This window comes from Dermacentor variabilis, chromosome 5 (assembly GCF_050947875.1).
Source record: "Dermacentor variabilis isolate Ectoservices chromosome 5, ASM5094787v1, whole genome shotgun sequence".
Classification (NCBI taxonomy): Eukaryota; Metazoa; Arthropoda; class Arachnida; order Ixodida; family Ixodidae; genus Dermacentor; species Dermacentor variabilis.
The window spans coordinates 126021201-126033055 of record NC_134572.1 but is presented as its reverse complement, the minus strand read 5'-3'; the positions used below and the strand labels follow the sequence as shown (position 1 = coordinate 126033055).

Genomic DNA, 11855 nt, shown 5'->3' with positions numbered 1-11855 from the left:
AGAAGGAACCCCTCAAAAGACGAGCACGTGAATGTACAATGGGCTAATGGTGACGCACACTGTCGTAGCGCTGCCGTAGCACCATGTCGAGCACGATCTCGTAGCACCCTGTTGTAGCGATGCCGTAGCACCATGTCGAGCACGATCTCGTAGCACCCTGTTGTAGCGATGCCGTAGCACCATGTCGAGCACGATCTCGTAGCACCCTGTTGTAGCGCTGCCGGTCGGGCACAATGACCGTAATGAGAGGATGATCCCTGCTTTCGCAGCGCCTGGTTCTGGCACAATGACTGGAATGCGAGGGTGATCCTTTGCGGTCGCATCGCCGCAGTCGCGCCTGGAAACACCTGCCGATGAGCGTTGCGGCGACGACGATCGGGCCAAAATGTCTGCCGCCCCGCCGCAGTCGCGCCGGCAAAACCACGTGTCGCAGGCGAAACGCAACAAGGCTCACCCTCGCACGCTTTTGCTCACACATGCAGCATACGCGACCTAAGATGTTATGCAGAACCTCGCGCCGAACCTCACGCCGACGGCAGAAATGCGCGTGAGCCTCAATGTGATTGATGTCGCAGTAAAACAGAGGTTAGCCCGAAAGTAAAGCATTCACAAGGATAACGAGGTTTACGTTTGCACTCTATAGCTCCGCGCACGGTGTTTTAACAACACGTGGAGGTGACTTCAGACGACAGCTGCAGACTCGCACCCTTCCCTGCCCTTATCTCCTCCACCGCATTCATCCCACCATTTGGCTTTCTCCCTCTTGTAAATTCTGCGTCTCTCCCAAAGCAGACTTAAACCGCATCATGTGTGGGTGCCCTAATCACCCTCTTCTCCCTTTCCTCAAGCAATTAATATCTAGTGAGGATCAGTGGGAGACTGCCTTGCGCAGCTCGAGGCCTGACCTTCAGGAGGCCATCCTTGAGTGTGCTGAGAGGATAGACGAGGCCTACTTCAAGTAGTTCCTCCACCCCCCACCCTCTATTCCGCTGCCCCCTTCCCTTTAAAGAGGGATAAATAAAGTTTTTCATCATCAGGCCACGGTGCACGCGAGATCCGGAACAGCAGCGATATTTGATACAAGGCGTGTCCCAACAATGGCGCGATGAAGAATGCCGGCACACGGCGTATACTGGCACTGCACCTCGTTGGTGGACGAGGCGAAACCGACGGAAAGCTGGTAAAACTGTTTAGTCTTTGGCAAACTAGATTTAGCTTGGCGCTTATTGCACTTGCAGATCAGACCACTGTGTGCACCGCCATTCGTTAAGCACAGCTGCTCAGCGAGAACGCTAATGCGCGTTCACACAACACTCATGACAGCAGTGGAAGCTAGAAAGCTGCCGTGGCTACAGCAGCACAGATTGAACGCAGCTATGGTGGTGACTTAGCTTAAGTCTTACACAGCACGAAACGAGATGAAACACCAGCTAATCCGGTCTCATGCCTTGCGTGAGGGTGACTTGCTATGGTATGGCAAAACTTTAATGAAGTCCTGCAGATCGTGAGTCATCACGAAGCGGGCCGCTCCCACGTGGGAACCGGAAGGCCGAGCCTCTCGGCCGCATCGTCGGCCTGCTGGACAGCCCAGAGTTGGTCAGCCAGAAGAGGGCTGCGGAGAACTGCCTCGCATCTGGCCGAGCTGTTATCGATAATAGAGCGTGACCGGGCACAGCACCAGAGCATGTGGTCTAACGCGGCTATTTCTCCACAATCGTGGCAGGTAGCATTGGTGTAAGTATCGGGATAGATTTTATGTAAGAGCGACGGATTGGGTTCCGTATTCGTTTGTAGTAGAGAGAGTGTTTTTAATGCTTGAGCTCTATTGAGCTGCGGAGGAGGAACAAAGTAGGTTCTACGGCTGAGATAGTAGTGTTTAGTAATCTCGTTGTAGGTGGAGGGCGTGTCCCTGTTCTCTGGGGAGTCGGCTTCCGATTGGTCGAGGGTAGCGCGGTGGGCAAGTTCACGCGCATCCCCGTGAGCCAACTCGTTGAGGTTGGAGGAGCACCGTTTATCTTACCCAGACGTGCGGGAAACCAATAAATGAACTGGTGCGTGATTGCCTTGCCCCCAAGAAGTCTGAGGGCCTGTTTGCAAACGGTGCCTTATTCAAATGCTTTGACTGCAGATCTTGAATCCCTATAGATGACATCCCGTGAGCTATCCAGCAGGGCTAGTGCAATAGCCATTTGTTCAGCTATTTCGGAGTCCCTCGTCCGAACAGAGGCAGCATTGGTGATTCCTTGCCGAACATCGACAGCGACGATGGTGAACGCCCGACGTCCCTTAATAGAAGCGGCATCCACAAAGCTGACCTGTCGCTGATCACTGTGCATTTGCCTAAGAAGGTTGGCCGCCCTTGCCCTCCTTCTACCGCGATTATGATCGGGGTGCATGTTCCTAGGTATGGCCGCGACCATAATGTTTTCACGAATCGACGGAGGAACGTCAGAAAACTCCTCCTCTACTCTATCTGGGTGATATCTGAGTTCCTGCAAGATGGATCTCCCGGCCTTTGTTGTAGTGAGACGAGTAAGCTTTGCGTGCTCCTGGGCCTCTGCAATCTCTTCCGAGAGTATTATGAATGCCAAGCTGCATTAAGCGCTCTGTAGAAGTGTATATACGGGTAACCCGAGAACCCGCTTAGTAATCTCCCTAAGCTGTGCATTCGATTTATCCCGCTCTGCCCGTTTCCATAGATGCATGGCTGCCAGGTATGTAAAGTGGCACAGAACGAAGGCATGCATTAGTCGAATGAGGTTATCCCCCTTAAGTCCATGATGCCGATTTGATACCTTTCAATTCCTTGCAATTGCAATCCTCCATGCGCGGGTTCCGCATGAGCGTTGATACCGTGACACCACGTCCTATCGCAGTAAAATTCTTCTTGTAGATGGTCCTCACTGCATGAAAAAAGCTTAAAGTTACATCAAAAGCGCACATTCTAACGTGGACACAAAGGTAATGTAGGTGGGAAGTACGCTGCCATAAAAGCCTTGCTGAGCCCACAACGAAGCATTTTTGTATCGGTAAATTTAGGGCTCGCGAAATAGAGCGCAGGCATTCACCCTCAGATTATTGCAAACAGGCTCGTATCCCAGCCCGGCTTTATTCCACAAGCTTTATCCCGACATCTATGCCACTAGTTCTTGCAGGCATAGTGCCTATATCGTTTATTTCATCAAGGACACCAAGCGAACGTCGCATCACGCATGAAAAAATCAGAAAAAAAAACGAAAGTTCGGTAATTGCCTGTAACGCTCCTGCCCGAACACGCAGCCGAAATACGTACCCGAAAATGTTGATGCCCATGCGTTTAACTTGGCACATCGATTAGCGGTAGTGTTTCTTCTAAGGTTGCTAATCTTGCATTTGCTGGCATATTTAGTTAAGCGCGGGCCGCTGGCACAATTTTGCGCTGCTCGGAAAACGTATTCGCAAAACTCCGGTGCACTTGCATAAGCAACGTATTTCAAAAGCCGCAATTAGCCCACACAATTTGAATTTTGTGTACGCATTACCGAGCGCCTGCCTTTTCGTTTCTTCGAGTATAAACGAGGTGGCTTGTCTACTTCAGTGAGGAGGCCGGAGGAATAAGCTATATTCTTCAGTATCTGTTTCGTTAGTGACATAATTGCCGCAAAAAGTAAACACACAAAAGGCAAAAGAAACAAATACGGGACCACACACGGTGTCGATGCGTGTGTGTTTCCTTTGCCTTTTGTTTGGGTGTGCTTTCTGTGGCAATTATGTGACTCGGCAAGAACCAACTGGGCTAAGAGCAAATTCCATTGAAGCATACCTCTTTCCCGACCGCTAGAAATGGGCTTGTTTTCGGTCCTTTCGTGTTGTAAGGTTTTATTTCAAGAGACAGCGTTCAGAATGCATACCGCGATAAATAAAATTATAGCTTATTCACTGCTATTTTTTGATGAATGTAAAGCGGTAATAATCGGTCTAACAGCTCTTTGGCATTCCAAGGTGAAAATTCAAAGTACCACACCAAGGAGCATAATTAACGTGATAAGCTGCTATCTTTAGCACGAGTAATTAGTTCAAAAAAAACATACCATATACAGAATATAAGCCTGGCTCCTAATTCTCAACTTACAAAAGGTCATACAAAATTTATTATGCATATTTCTTGGCGTCAATAATAGCCATAGTAATGCCGATGCTATGCGTGAAAGCAGCAGCTTCGCAAATCTGAACATGAACAAGTTCTTATAGTCATGGGAGCACTTTTTTTTTATTCATTGCAACAGGCACCTGGTTCATTCTTTACTGCATTCTTTGGGTTTGCGAAACAGTCGTTGCCAGTTTAAGGAGCATGCAGAAACCTCCTCGCACTTGATTATTGAGTTCCATCCGCTTTCCTGTGCAAGCAAGCAGGCCTAATGCACGTTGAACTGGCGCCGGAACATTCACGTGTTTTGTGTAGCGCTTGTATAGCACTGTACAGTAATGCGTAGCAATGCCAATATTGTACAGTAATCAATGAGGGCGCTGTCAGAGGTCATGTTCAAAATGTAACAGATTAGACTTCTAGTCGAACTTCGGTGGAAGGTCCGCCTGAAATCGTCTGTGTGCTCTTGTGCGAATAAAAACCCCCCACGACGGGAAGTATTGCGAGTATTGCACACATGCTTTCAAAACGCTGATTAATAGAATCAACGCACCGATACACGAAAACCACCATAAGAAGTATTTCAAACCTTGAGTGAGCAAACGGAAACCCTGAAGGAGGCATGCACACGCCGCCGAGATTCTAGCAGACGATAAACAAAAGTGCTGGCCCTGAAGTCACGTGAGGGGCTCTCAGGCCACTATCGGGACTTATAGTTGTTTTCCGTTGCCGCAAGCACGACGGCGTAGCGTTGTTACACAATTTCTTGTATGTTTCAATGCCTGCAGTCACCAGAGAACTCAGTGATGTATCAGCCGGCAAACAGACGTCCTCCCCTCTAATTACAAGTAAAAGGAAGCAAGTCGGTATGCCCATTAATAGACAATTTATTCATTTTCATTTGTATTTTATTTATTCAGGTAGCGTATACATTTGTTAAAGTTCCAAATTACAACATTTCTGGCAAGCAATATCGCATACACAACAAGAAATTTCTCTACCAGCGAATACCCGGCAACAGACGTATCTATAACGCTTGTCTGGGCCTCGCAACCAAAGGCACAGTACTGAAGACGGTCTACAGTCCAACGTGAATCACACAGTGTAATATATAATACAACGCTAGCGTAACCCGCAGCGAAAGCAAGATGCAAGAAATTGCCAGCAGTCTAAAAAGAATACATCCAAATGGTAATAAAGTCGGAAAATACAAAATACATTCAAGGAGAAAAACACGCTCATCATAATGAAAGATTTCCAACGCGTGTTGAGTAGTCTCACACCTCATTCTCCCGGAAAAGACGTCAGACCTGCCTGTTGAAGAGGACAATCACTTAACTTTTATTGCGATGTCGACTAATTGTGCGTAAAAATTTAAATGCTCACGTATATGGTCATTAACGAACTGGCCCCCGTAAGATCGCTTAACCATATTATAAATTTCTTCTTTAATGCTGATCAAACCCTTCTGTACTGATTTATACTTTTGAAATCCATGTTATTCATACGATCCTCCTTTAGGCCAATTCCGTATCCACAGCCAACTTTATCCGCTGCGACCACTGCACCCTGCAACAAGCTCTTACGCACAAAAAAACCGGCATTTGCAAAGCACGGAGGTGCGTCTTTGATTGCTTCATACCGCAATCCTTGCGGCTCCCTGCATTCGGTTTAGGAATCGCCTCTGCATGCAGGGCTACACACAGCATGCATTCTGATGTGTTTGCCTGTGCATCCCTCTGTGTCCCTTACTCTCACTGCTTTACAAACTAAGGTACGGTGAAGGAATTCTTATTTTCAAAAGCAATCTTTTGTTTTCCTTTAGTTTTCGTGCGCGTTCTCGAAACGACGCCGTTTAGTTATGCGCATATTTAAATTCGGGCAACATCGACATGCGTAGATTTACGAACGCGCGCCACTCGTTTTCTCCTAGGTGAATCGAAGTTTGCGCAACGGTAGAGAGGCGCTAAGGCATCAACAAAATGAGAGACGCAACATCACAGAGAAAGAACAGACACGTGATAATTTACTGAAAAGGAACATAAAACAAAGATAAGACATAGAAGATAGGCGCACCCACCGAACGGGTTCGATCGCTCACTCAGAGCATCGTTTGCCTCTCTCTGCTGCTAGTGCAGAAAGTCTGCAGCGCTTTAGTAGACAATCCAGAAGAACGAGCTCGCCAAATCTCTGGGCAACGTTCCCTAAGCTGGGCATGCGAACTTTACTTTGATGGGGAGAAAGAATATAAAGGCGGGCGTTAAGGAGAGATATCGCAGCGCAGGTATTCCGAAAACGTGCCCCATAAATTAAGTGAGAAAACGTCTCTTTTCCGCATAATCGCGCATTTTTATGCTTCGCAGCGAGAGAGCACGCAGACACAAAAAAAAGGTGTCGAATTAACGGTAACATCGCGAGAAATGCGTTAGCATTACGCGGCACCTCATTGAGGTCCCAGATTCATAATTTAAACTGCGTTCACCGCATTGCAAAGTATAGATGAGAAACTCGCGCGACACACGCCCGGGCGCCTCTTCGAGGAGCGACGTGCAACTGACATTGGGCAACAGAAGCACGAATGTCACGCACCCCTCCCCATGAAAAACCGCCACAAGTCATACGACCAACCGAATATTTACAGAAGCTATACAGAGACTCGGACTTCGCTTGAACGTCAGTGTGCTCTACTTAGTGACTGTTGTCACTAAATTTGTCCCGGCAATTTCATCCGCCAAGTGGAGGTTCACGTTGTCGGAGACATTGTGAAATTTGACGTCCTACCAGGTGCTTCAGTTGGTTGTGTGAAAATGTGTTGGCTTCTTAATTGATGTAACGACACGTCAGCATCGGACGTAGTTACTTCGAAAGAAGATCAACCGAAGCTGGAAACTCGGGAAAGGGCCAACAGTCGTACGTGCACTCTGGCCTTTACCGTAGAGCACATATATTTATTTATGTATTTATTTATTTATTTACTATTCATTCATTCATTCATCCGTTCATTTATTTATTTATTTATTTATTTATTTATTTATTTAAGGAGGAGGGGCATTTTTTAACAAATCGCATGGTGTATAACGGTGAAAATACATTGTATTTTACATGAGACAAATAAATAGAAAAAATGAACAAAATGGGTAAATGTACACAATGCTACACGATGGCAAGACGATTAAAATGATTTGCTATATCGTCAAAATTTGTACCCGTGCTACCGCCAACTGATATCTTCCAAGCTGGTTTCTTGCTTTCACTAATATATTTCCAGAACTTGAAAGGATCATTCTTTATTAAATTGGGCATTACAGTTTTGAAGTAGTAATCCTTTGCGTGATGCATCGCTTGTGCAAGGATTCTTTGATGTTCGCTGATAACTCTGCACTGCGCATGCTGCTTTCTTAGCCGTTTAATTTTTCTCTTCAATTTAATAACTTCACGTGTCATCCAGGGTGTATGCCTGTGTGGTTGTTTGCGTGTGTTGGCTATGAAGTTGTTCATACAGTAATGACACGTCTCAACAAATTTGTCCCAAAGAGGGGACGTTTTTGGGGCGCAGTCATCAAAGTCTGCAAGTACGGTTTCCATGTATTCAAGCATACGAGCATCGCCAGCTCGAGAAGAGTCCTTAAAATGCCGCATGGAATTTTTCGGTAGCTACTACATTTAGGAAGAGGAATTGACACGCTTGCATGTTCATGATCGGACAGCCCTTCATCCACCAGAATGGTATGTTCTGAAAATGCCCTATTCATCATCATCATCAGCCTAGTTACGCCCACTGCAGGGCAAAGGCCTCTCCCATACTTCTCCAACTACCCCGGTCATGTACTAATTGTGGCCATGTTGTCCCTGCAAACGTCTTAATGTCATCCGCCCACCTGACTTTCTGCCGCCCCCTGCTACGCATCCCTTCCCTTGGAATCCAGTCCGTAACCCTTAGTGACCATCGGTTATCTTCCCTCCTCATTACATGTCCGGCCCATGCCCATTTCTTTTTCTTGATTTCAACTAAGATGTCGTTTACCCGCGTTTGTTGCCTCACCCAATCTGCTCTTTTCTTATCCCTTAATGTCACACCCATCATTCTTCTTTCCATAGCTCGTTGCGTCGTCCTCAATTTCAGCAGAACCCTTTTCGTAAGTCTCCAGGTTTCTGCCCCATATGTGAGTACTGGTAACACACAGCTGTTATACACTTTCCTTTTGAGGGATAGTGGCATCCTGCTGTTCATGATTTGAGAATGCCTGCCAAACGCACCCCAGCCCATTCTTATTCTTCTGGTTATTTCAGCCTCATGATCTGGATCCGTGGTCACTACCTGCCCTAAGTAGATGTAGTCCCTTACCCCTTCCAGTGCTTCGCTACCTATCGTAAACTGCTGTTCTCTTCCGAGCCTGTTAAACATTACTTTAGTTTTCTGCAGATTAATTTTCAGACCCACCCTTCTGCTTTGCCTCTCCAGGTCAGTGAGCATGCATTGCAATTGGTCTCCTGAGTTACTAAGCAAGGCAATATCATCAGCGAATCGCAAGTTGCTAAGGTATTCTCCATCAACTTTTATCCCCAATTCTTCCCACTCCAGGCCTCTGAATACCACCTGTAAACATGCTGTGAATAGCATTGGAGATATCGTATCTCCCTGTCTGACGCCTTTCTTTATAGGGATTTTGTTGCTTTCTTTGTGGAGGACTACGGTGGCTGTGGAGCCGCTATAGACCTTTTCATCGGGCGAGGAGGATAGGGCGCGCAGGGAGCCTTTCCTCCTCTCTGGCTTGGGCGATCCGGCGCGGCGCTGCTTGAAAGTATTGCTGTCGCGTGCTGCGGAACGATTTCGAGATGTTTTAGATGGTTCTTTGTGAAATTTATGCCATGTCCGTTCACATAAGGTCGTCGGGGAAGCCTTTCGGTGTATCGGTAACTACAGTAGGCGGAAATATCTCTTGGGGGCGCAAAAATGTGACGCGCATAATCAGCCGTGGTGTACGCACATTATCAGTCGCGATGTGTGTAGGTGTTGTGAACCATTTTGCTTATATCGGCTTTAATTCAACAAAGAAAACCGGTGTCTGTGTATTACCAGCATTAAATGGTAAACGAGCTCAGTCTGATCGCTTGGCGTAGGGAGTAAAACACAAAACATTCTCGTGCACGACCAACATCAGGCAATCACGAAACATGTAAGCGGCAGGCGCTATCAAATATTTGTGATGCACCGGCATCGTTCTTGCGCATATCAAGTCTAGTAGCCTTCAAATTACCATATGTCTACGCTAGCATTCCTGCATGAGGCCGATGGCGCTGCTCAACACAGCGATCACTGCGGTTGGTGAATCAGCACGATACATATGTAAGCTGTGCGCTTCGGCATTGCCTTTTTGGCCCGTATACAGCCATAATATATGAGAGGGATCGCCTAAAAAGAATGCGATGCCTATTCTTGAGGACAAAATTTCCGTAATACGTGTGAGTGCGTCGTAGAGAACGGAACGAACACAGCCGAAAAAAAATTCGGTTATCATCCTCTATCACGAAAAAGCAAGAGAAAACGGGCAACGCCGCAATACGATCTCGCATAGTCACGCCGCACAACGTTTAGAAATATATAACCGCTGATGCCGTATGCTTGGACCATGCTTTATATAGAACAAAGATATCTGTAACCCAGCACCTACCACTGCTTAGGACGCTCGCGCAGTTCGTAAACAGTCTCTTTGTTGCACAAGCTTAATTCAGACTGTAAGGTATGCTGCTATTACTTGCCAAAACTACTTTACTCAGGGGCGGAAACCTCGTCCATCGAACCAAGTAGTCACGCAATGTAACCTGCAGCAAACAGTTTGAACGCTTGTCAAAGTATAAAATCACATCTCCTATCGTAGCAGAACGGTACCCACGCTGTTACGATCGTCGCGTATCTTTATTTATTTTATTTATTTATTTCAGTACTCTCAGGGCCAGAGGCATTACAGAGAGGAGGGGGCATACAAAATCGGCGGCAGATTTCTTAAATTTGTTGACGTCGGAGATGGCAGCCATGAAGGCAGGGAGGTGGTTCCGGTCATTTCCAGTTCGAGGAATAAATGAATTTATACAAAGGCTAGTTCCTAAACTCCTAAACCGCAGCTTAGAAATAGAGGATAATACTGCAATAAGGTCACATTAGTGATTGGAACATTCAGAAATACACAATTGATCTCCGAGGCTGATTGTAGGCTCAGATATGCGCGCACACATCGCGCTGCGCGTTCCGTCCACCTCAACGCCTGCAGAAATTCCGGCCATGACGCCTTAAACCACTTTAGCACGTCTCACAAAACGTTTCCCACGTAGAAGACGCACGTCATACTAAAGAGACCGCACGACCGCGAGAACAAACGCCATAACCTACCGCCGAGCGTATACCTGCCATGCAAAAGACCGCTTTCACCCAAGCCAGTATGGCGCTGCTCATAGGCGGCGCCACTGCGTTCACAACATGGCGGCGCCTACGAAAAAACGGTCTATAGATATCTTCCAGTATCTTTACATATGGCTCATCTACACCCTGATTCCGTAATGCCTCCATGACTGCTGAGGTTTCGACTGAATGCCCTATTAACAAATACCAAATCCAGAACCGAGCTTGCATGTCCTTGTACGCGTGTGGGTTGTTTGACTAGTTGAGTTAGGCCGTGACCAAGCATGATATCAAAAATAATGTTAGCATTTTTACTGGCCTAAGAACAGGCCAGTCCCTCCCAGTCCACACTTGGCAAATTAAGGTCTCCACCCGCGAAAATTTTCTTATTATGATATAGTGACATATGTTCTTTGAGCACAGTTAATACTACGGGCACGCGTCCGAAGGCCTGTAACATGCGAATAAGATGAAAATGTCCCCAACAGGACAACTGTACGCACAAGCATTCAAGATTGCCAACATCAGCTGTAATTGTAGCTTCTACTTCGGGCTTAATAAGGATGGCTACTCCCCCGCCTCTGTATTTCCGTCTTTTCGATACATGTTCCAACATGGGGGAAAGACATCGTCGTCACTAATTTCCTTTCTCAGCCACGTCTCCTTATTACCGCGATGTGAGGATCATATTGCATAAGTATGGTTTCTAACTTATCTATTTTGTTAGTGACACTGCGGGCGTCTATGTTAAATAGCCTCAGTTCTTTCCAGCTGGTTACATCTCTAGTGATATTTACATTGGGTGTGGTTTCTGCACGAGGGATCTGGTCGCATTCCTCAGTTATGTGTGTGGCGACGGCGCTTGGCTTCGCGTGTTTGCCCGTCGGGTTTCGCTTTTTGGTTTCGTTTTTTTGAGCAGGTACTTTCTCATTCTTGTTTTCGTCCCAAGCGTATGCCTTTTTATTGATATATAGTTTATCGTACACCAGGGAAGCTTTGTCGCCGTTTTCTCAATTCAGTTTACAGCTTTGCCATAGTTTTCTTTCGATTTCCCGCACTCTTACCGAGAAATCCTTGCCAATAGAGTGAGTGGTTTGTGCCTTTCAGTTTGCTTCCCTGTTTTAGAATTGTAATTTTGTCTCCTGAATCTAGGAGCTTAAGAATAACAGGTCTGACCTTGCCAGGCGATGGCCGTCCCAACCTATGAATACGTTCTATAGCCACTGGTTCTAGCTCAAGAATACCTTTTATTATCTCATTGTTCAAAGCACCCTCTAGCGATTCGGTTTTTTTCGTCCTCAGCTTCAGGTAGTCCGTAAACAATTATATTAG

General features: G+C 46.5%; 1 long non-coding RNA gene across 1 annotated transcript in view; it reads right to left on the bottom strand.

Annotated features, from left to right (window-relative positions):
• Nucleotides 1-2801: 2801 nt before the first annotated feature.
• The window catches only part of LOC142583148 (uncharacterized), a 298712-nt gene continuing 289658 nt past the window's right edge, over nt 2802-11855 (bottom strand). Inside the window, exon 4 of the long non-coding RNA XR_012828556.1 lies at nt 2802-2903. This is a non-coding gene — a long non-coding RNA (uncharacterized LOC142583148). The remainder of the gene's footprint in view (nt 2904-11855) is intronic.